This window comes from Nelumbo lutea, chromosome 2 (genome assembly GCF_056320005.1).
Source record: "Nelumbo lutea isolate HS-2025 chromosome 2, American lotus-T2T, whole genome shotgun sequence".
NCBI classification, from domain to species: domain Eukaryota; kingdom Viridiplantae; phylum Streptophyta; class Magnoliopsida; order Proteales; family Nelumbonaceae; genus Nelumbo; species Nelumbo lutea.
Window position 1 is genome coordinate 11,158,597 of NC_142685.1, and position 9,297 is coordinate 11,167,893.

Here is a 9,297-nt window from a genome sequence, read left to right on the forward strand (position 1 = left end):
CGACCTTGCCGGGTTAGCCACCCTGGGTCCTTTGGCATTGATTCCTTGCAGGTCTCTAAAGAATTACGAAGCATAACAATTAATTCAGCTCGGCGGTCTGGTCAGCTCGCCACATAATCGACCTCCAGTTCGGCCTGGTCAGCTCAACACCTAATCTGCCCCCTGGTTAGCTCGACACCTGATCTGCCCCCAGTCAATTCGGCACCTAACCTGCCCAACTCGGCCCAGCCAGTTTGGCACCTAACTTGCCCAGCTCGGCCCAGTCAGTTCGACACCTAACCTGCCCAGCTCGGCCAAGTCAGTTTGGCACCTAACCTGCCGAGCTCGCCCCAGTCTGTTCAGTACCTAACATGCCCAGCTCGGCTCAGTCAGCTCGGCACCTAATCTGCCCCCAACTCGGCCTGGTGAGCTCGACATCCGGGTCCTCATCCAGCAAAAGTTCTCCACTTCGGCCTCTGAGTCATCGGCCACTTGGAAGCAAACCAAATGACGAGGTACTTGGCAAAAAATTGATTCATCAATTGGTGTCGTCTGTGGGAAACGCTACAAAAAGCTAAGTTCTCATCCTCTGAAAGACTAAGTCATCTTCTTCCAGAAAGCTAAGTTCTCACCTTTTAGAAACTAAACCTCTCACTTTCTAGTTTCCAATTTTTATGAACTCAAAGACTATGCAGGAAGTTGATGGCCAACAGACTAAGCAACTCTGTCGACTTTATTTCAACTCGGATAAAACCTCATCAGTCCTCTTCGCGAGGTACCCTCTACAGGATGAGCTCTTCGTGGCTTCCACAGGAGTTGGCGGCCAACGGACTGCATGGACTCCCCTGCCGGTCGAGCCTTCCAAGGCTCCCGTGTGAGTAGGTACCTAACGTCAGTAGTGCTACCCCCATAGGTCGAGCTCCTAGTAGCTTCTTGTAGGAGTGGGTGACCGGCGTCACTAATGAGGCTGATGCAGCGCAGTCGTAGCTCTAAAGTGTCGAATTGATAAGACCTCGGCACCACATAAGACCTAGTCGCCTCTTCGGCATGGGCAAACTCAAGGGTTAAGGAGAGTGGACTGCGAATCGCTCCTAGACCCCAAGGCTGCAAACACTTGGACCCCAAGCCAAAAGGAGCAATCTACTCCCTTTGTCGAGTTACTTTTAGCTCGGGAGTGGGGGGCAATTGATGAGGGTAGATTTGGCCCTCCAATGACATTATGACATGTGGCATCTCGGAACAACTAAGTGACATCTGGAACCACTTAGGCAGCAACTTGCCTTAGCCAAGATGATGGTGTCCTAATTGACGACCTGGCACAGGCGCCGAACTGGCAGCCTAGCACAAGCGTCGACCTGGTGACCTACGAGACGTACTCGCCGAAAAATTCAGCATGCATATCCCAACACTCCCACGATCCTTGGAAGTTGGCCCACGTACTGAACGATCCGGAGGGTGATCAACGTGCATGGCGATTACCTCTGCGAATCTCGGACCACTTAGGCGACCTCTCGGAAATCTCGGATATGGTGCGTGAAGCCCATGCCAAACAATGCCTACATAAATGCACCAACCCTAATGACATGAGGGGGGGGGGGGCAAGTAAGCATATTCTAGCTCTTATACTTTTGTGATTTTTAGCTCGCAGTCTAGTATGAGAGTACTGACTTAATCATTGCAACGACCTTGCCGAGTTAGCCACCCCGGGTTCTCTAACATTGATTCCTTGTAGGTCTCTAAAGAATTACGAAGCTCAACAATCAGTCCAGCTCGGCACCTAGCCTGCCCCCAGCTCCGCCTGGTCAACTCGCCACATAATTGGCCTCCAATTCGACCTGGTCAACTCGGCACCTAACCTACCCAGCTCGGCCTAGTCAGTTCGGCACCTAACTTGCCCAGCTCATAAAAGTCAATTCGGCACCTAACTTGCCCAGCTCGGCCCAGTCAGTTAGGCACCTAACCTGCCCAGCTCGGCCCAGTCAGTTTTGCACATAACCTGCCCAGCTCGGCCTAGTCAGTTCGGAACCTAACCTGCCTAGCTCGACCCAGTCAGTTCGGCACCTAACCTGCCCAGCTCGGCCCAGTCAGTTTGGCACCTAACCTGCCCAACTTGGCCCAGTCAGTTCGGCACCTAACCTGCCCAGCTCGGCCTAGTCAGTTCGGCACCTATCCTGTCCAGCTGGCTTAGTCAATTCAGCACCTAATCTACCCCTAGCTCGGCCTGGTGAGCTCAACATCCAGATTCTCATCCAACAAAAATTCTCCACTTTAGTTTCTGAGTCATCAGCTACTTGAAAACAAATCAAATGACGAGGTACTTGACCAAAAGTTGATTCATCAAATTCCACATCAGTACTAGAATGAACCATATAATATACCAACGAACAATACCATGGTGTAGGGCTCATAGATATGAAATATTGGCATATTCATTCAGGATTAGTTATTTAATCTGATTTACACATTTATATTTGCAGTGGCCTCACATTAACTATGGCTTATCAAAATATATAGTACATCCATCTATCCATCCATCCATCCATCCATCCATCCATAAAGCACTAGGATCATCCACCAATGCTTTTAATATGCAAACTCCGTGTAGTTGACCATAAGGCTTTGTGTTGAAAGATGATGAGTTGGATTAAAGTGGTATCCATGTGCATACATGCTTTGATGCACATGTGCCGGTTGGCAATATTCATTCAATATAGCATTCACATTCATAGGGACATTGGGCGCTGGAAGCCTGGAACCGAAAACTTTATTGCCCCCTCCTGTAAGCAAAGCAAGAAAGCAAATACGGAATATGGGATCGGGAAGAGGGGACAGACATGGATGGACAGAGGGTGTAAAGTGAAATATGTAGGTTCTTCCCGGAAGCATCTCAGGCTGTCAATGGGGCAGCTCTTGTCCGGGTCCTGGTGAATCCAGTCTTCAACCCACAATTAACAGGCCCAACACACCTTCTCCCACATGTGACAGTTAATTCACCCAGTCAATCAATCATGCATTCAAATCAAATACTATTAAACAAGTGAGTGGTGGCTCTTTTGTATGTAAATTAAGTAATCCTAGAATAGATACAGTTTCCAACCCCACTATTTGAGAAGAGTTATTAAATAGTTGTTTAAAAAAATGATGTACTATGCTAGAAAAAAATGATTTACGACATAAGGCGTGCGTTTAGCAAAAAAATATACCAATACTGTTACATAGACATCTTCACAGTCTGCCCATGGGGCTTGGCTTTACATTGGTTGCGGCTTGGGTTTCGGAACAGGTCCATTCAAAATTTTATTTTTATATCGTTATTTTGTTCAGACAAACACTATTTTTAAATTGTTTGGCTCGACTGTCTACTTTTCTTGAGTCTCGATTAACTTGAACATTGAAGTATCTACACGAGGATAATTTCTCGAGCCCCTGACTGCTTTCTTGATTTCATATTTTGGAGTGTAATTTCGTCATTCCACCTTAACTTCGTCCAATTGGTAGGATTATCTGATTGCGACCTTAATTCAAAAACTACCTCGAATCGAGCAACATTAATAACATTTTAGGTTGGTCATGACTCAATATAAATTTTATGAGATTTTTTTTTCTACTACATATGCTTTGAATTATCATGAAATGTCAAATATAATGTTTTTATTATAAATGCCAACATTCAATCTAATACACATTTTATGACAGATTCAGGTCTTAATTGAATGGGAGCACAAACCTAAACTCTAATTAGGATAGCTAGTTTTGATTGGTTATTTGTTTCTCCTTATTCTCCAGGTTTGGTAGCATATATAAAAGATCAGTCATCAGCGTGAGGACTAAGGAGTTATTAGTAGTGTTTAAAAGAGGCGACAAGTTGGGGATGACGATGATGAATGTTGAAAACTACCAACAAATCAGATCAGCATAAGCAAACTTCTACTATTCTTGTTTTCTGTTAGGTAGGCGGATCAAATTTCTTTTTGGTTGTGGTTGTTGAAACTTGAAAGATGAACTTTGTCTATGGGACACTGCTGCTTCTTGGTAGCAAACTTCTTGTTTTGCCTGATGGGACACTGCTGCTTCTTGGTAGCTGCGACTCTGACTTTGACTATTGAGACGAGGTGAGAACTGAGAAGCAGCAATGTATTAAAGTATTAGGAGTTGGGATTGCCACCTGGTAACATTAGAGTTGGGCATCCCACCAGACCGAACACGGGGTCTTTGTCTATGGGTTGCAGTTTGATGCCTTCTTTCTTTCACTTTTTTCTTTTTTTTTTCTGTAAATAATTCCCACTTGTTAGTCTGAGTGACTGAGTCATACATATTCTTTCTTTTTTATTTTATTTTTCAGAATTTCGGAATATGAATGAAGGGGTAGCGTTGGACCAAAAAATGGGTGAATTTCGACTGAGATTAGTATATACTGATAATCTATAAATATATGAAAACAGCATTAATTAATGACAAACTTACCTTATAATTAACAGGGCTGTTGGGTGAGGTCTATTATTTATTTTTTTCTTTTTCTTTTTTTTTTTCAGAATTTCGGAATATGAATGACGGGTAGCGTCGGACCAAAAAATGGGTGAATTTCGGCTGAGATTAATATGTACTGATAATCTATAAATATATAAATTAACAGCACTAATTAATGACAAACCTACTTTATAATTAATAGGGCTGTCAATGTATGTATTTAGAACCGTGAGCGTTTATTCATGTTTGTATTTGATTTGTTTGTAAAACCGAAAAAAGTAATAATAAATTTATTTATTGACATTTAGACACCATTATATATTACGTCAATAAAACAGTGGATAAATGCCTATTCGTTGGAAAAAGTGTTAAAATGAAACTTCCTCAAACAGTAGACATGTATATAAATCAATGTTTGCTTTTACAAATCTTTATACATACAGATCCACATAATAAAGGAAATGCTGAAATAACACCTATGTGGCATCGTTAATAAACACCCATACTTCCAAATAACACCAATGGGTGAGATCTATTCTTTCTTATTTATTTTTTTTTCAGAATTTCGGAACGGGTAGCGTTGGACTAAAAATGGGTGAATTTCAATTGAGATTAAAATATACTGATAATCTATAAATAGATAAATTAACAACATTAATTAATGACAAACCTTCCTTATAAATAATAACTATCAATGAGTGAGGTTTGAGGTCCGTCTCAGAAGAGAATGTACCAGTGCCGTTTAAGTTGTTAAATATAACAAAGAATGAAAACAAAATGGATTATTAATAGGTCTAACTCGATTTAGATTTGGTATCTATCATTATCATTACCATAGGGGTGGATTCGAGCCAATTGCCATGGTAGTACGGGGCTCGAGCTCGAGTTTGGCTCGAATTAAAAGCTTGTAAGTTCGAGCTTGGTTTGAGTTCGAATTGAGAAAAATGTTTTTTTTAAATAAAAATATTTTTATTTGATATTTAAAAAATTATGAATTATAATAATTAGTTATTATTATATATAAAAATAAAAATATTATATATAATATTGTTATTATATATTATTTTCTATTATTATTATTATTGTTGTTGTTGTTGTTGTTGTTATTATGCTATTCGAGCTCAGCTTGCGAGCCTCACAAGCCGAGCTTTATTAGGCTTAAGCTCGACTTGATTAATAAGCAAGCGCTTCTGTGTAAATTGGGCTCAAGCTCGATTTGAGAAAAATGTTTTATAAAAATAAAATATTATATATATAATATTTTTATTATATATATTATTTTCTAAAATTTATTATTATTATTATTGTTGTTGTTGTTGTTGTTATGCTATTTGAGCTCAGCTGACGAACCTTACAAGCAAAGCTTTATTAGAATTGAGCTCGGCTTGATTAATAAACAAGCACCTTTGTGTAAATTGGGCTCGATTAGCCCAAGAAGAACTTAGCTCGTGGCCACCCCTAATTACCAATAATAATTTACAACTTCAATTTGATGATATAACTTTGGTAAAATTGACACTAAAATATGAAATTGGATTACCTGAATGCAATGGTTTTTCATGGGCTGTGGAACTAATGATAATGGCTCACATTGGTGATAAATACAGAGAGCTAGCCCACAGTGAAAAGTTAAATGATTGTGAATCCTGTGTAATTTATTACTACTGGCATAGAGCATTCTTATCCGTTCACAGCTCCCTGAATAGCTATTAAATTGTTTTTATGTTAAAAATTATCTTATATCTTATATATTGTTTATATAATTTAGGGAGAATGATGATTCAGCGTAGGGTTAAAATTCATAGCATAAAATACAGTTGGGGTAGGTGTTAGGTCGAAATTGATGCCAATTTATGGGCAGGCATTGATACATAGAATGAGAGTAATTTATCTTTTGAAATATTGTAAATTTGCAGTGGAAATCAGAATTTCTGCAATGAATCTGTGCATACCTCTCCCTATAATTTATCCTTTTGGATATAAAATACAACAAAATTTACAGAAACAATTAAGAGATTTTTGGTGGTGTTTGATTTCAATGCCGTTTTTCATTTTCGAGGCAACAGCATCACTTTGGATACACATCAGGTTTTCAATTTCAACAGTCAAATTTGCTGTTTGGTTAAAAAAAACCAATAAAAAAATCAGTTCTCAATTGAAAGGTATAATTGATGAATTAGTTTCGACATAGTGCCGTTTTCTGAAAAAATGGCAATGGAAACTAATACCTCCAAACATTTGTCGTTTTCCAACCATTGCATTAACGGCAATAACCAAACACATCCTTTATAATTGAGACAGCAAGAAGCGGTCCCAACCCTATTATTAATAGGGACAAAATCACAGAACCAAATGTCGGTTCGGTTGAACCGACCTATTGACAGCTTAGCTTTACAAGTCGTAGAGCCACGGTATTTCCCTCCTCAAAGTACGTCCCCACACCTAATGGCAGGGTTTGGTTTTGTTTCATGATGCCAAAGGTGAAGAAGCTTCGCAATCTCTTGATGGGCCGGACCAACAATTCACGTACTTGCTACAGCCACAAAGAAGCGGGTAATGCTTTAAACTGATACGGACTGAAACCGTTTTAGTCACCCGTTTTTTGGTCGATGGTTCAATTATCTGGTTTGAACAAATGATTCAAATTAAAATAATTAAAATAAAAATAACCAAAAATTATTGAACAGATCAATAGTAGAACCACCTAAGTCAATGAATCATTGACCGATTTAATAATTTTTACCAAAAATCAAGTTTAGGGTAAAATGTAACCAACTGCTTAAACAGTTTCCGAATTTAACAGTCTGACCATCCAGGTCAATAAAGGTTCCAAAACCACATAAACGAGACCAAAACCACATAAACGAGACCAAGAGTTGTTCATGCAGCATCATCCTACCTGGGATGTGCCAACTACTACATGCTCCGGAATTTAATTGAACAAAAGTCAATCAAGGAGTGAGACAGAGTCAACTGATTTCGGATCTAGTATCAACACATGATCCCTACAAGTGGTCCCATCCGCCATTGCAGCTTTAATTCAAGAACATCTAACCAGCTCTACACAGGGTTCCAACAACAGTTCCCTTCTCGTAACCTAAAATTACAAACAGGCTTAATGCAGATTTCTGTTTTTTACTATAGGGTAATAAACATTCAAAATCTCAAAATCTCAAAAACCCCACCCCAACTGTACTTTGTACCTAAAAATTCTGACCCTGGGCTGAATGGTTATTCTCTCTTCTAATAACTGTACATGCCTGTGTGTGCATTAGAAAATGGGAACATTCCTGTAATTGTCATTGGGAGATGTTCCCAATCAGTATTGGGATGAACTGGTGGATGCATTGTGTGGAGTGCAAATGTGAATTCTGGATGTTTCTAATGTATAGCTGCAATGGCTGTTTGGACCCTGATTAGATTTGGGCTCATATGGATCGTCCAAACATGTTTACAAAATTTATGGGAGATGTTTCTAATGTAGGACTGAATTCTCATACTTATAAAATGTGTAGAGTTTTTACTTGCAGAGTTGCAGGGAATCCCAATATATGAGAATGACAATGGAATCTCGTAAAAGCAAAACCTATTTAGCACGGCGGGGATGTGCTGTGGGGCGGCAACTTGTAGGGTGAAGATCTCCTGCCCATTGGCCATTATTTAATCCAACAAATTAATAAATGGAAAAGGTTTAGAATTTGATCTGACACTCCTCACACCAATCTTACAGTTACATTCGGCCTTATAATGGGAACATCTAACATGAATAATAACATACAAATTATAAAATATGGAAAATTCTTCTCATGCACAGATGGTACATGCTGTGAGGTCCCTGTGAGTAGAAATCCGGACTCAAAGGTTGAAAACAGGTTTCTTTCGTCGGTTGCCCATTTGTCCCAAATCAAATCCGACCTCTGCTAAGAGTTAGCGTGATTCCTATCTCATCTGTTTATAATGCGATAAACACGGATCCGTCCCTACTTGTGAAATAAATATTTAAATATATCATAAATACATATCATTTATCCGTACACAAAATCCCGTTAATAAAGTTGGTTTGAATTAATGCGGGCTGTCTAATAAAAAGTCGTAGGTTCGTCTCATTTTCGATGTATTGGTGGAATTTGATAATCAGCTCCAATTTGATCTGGACCTAATGGACAAGATTTGATTTAAATCTGAATAATAGTAACAAATCAAATTTGGATTTAGACTGGTAGACATCCAATTCAGTCCAATCTGTTTGCATAAGTCAGGATAGGACATGTCAGGTTGAGGTACCCCAACAATAAGTTGGGTTTAGGCTGGATTCAGATTCACCCAATTTAGCTTTTTTGTCTACTAAAAAAATTCTTGACTTAGTGGTCATTTGATAAAAACTGAACTTGCTGAACAAAAGACATTGCTTTGCTTTACTTTCAAGTGTATAGTGATTTACCCACATTGTGCTTTAGTAGTGTCATATTTTATTTTGTACTGAAAAATCTCAAACATTTAAACTTAGAATTTTATATATATATACATGTATATATCTTTGTTACATAATATTGATACTCGGTTTGGCCTAAGTCCATAATGCACCATATTTAATATTTACATTTCTATATGCAAAATAAATATATAAATTAAAAGTCTCCATGTGCGAAATTGGTAAAGTCTTTGGCTAGTTGTAGCAGGAATTGTGATTGGTTCCAAACTTCATTTGGGGTGGGGAGTTACAAGTAATGATTAGGAATGACAATAGGGTGGGATCATATTCTCCCTCTCCAATCCCTATTTTAAAATAAACCCCCCTCTTTGACCCTGACCCCCACTAGGAATAAAAGTCATCCTCCATCTTTGGCCCCC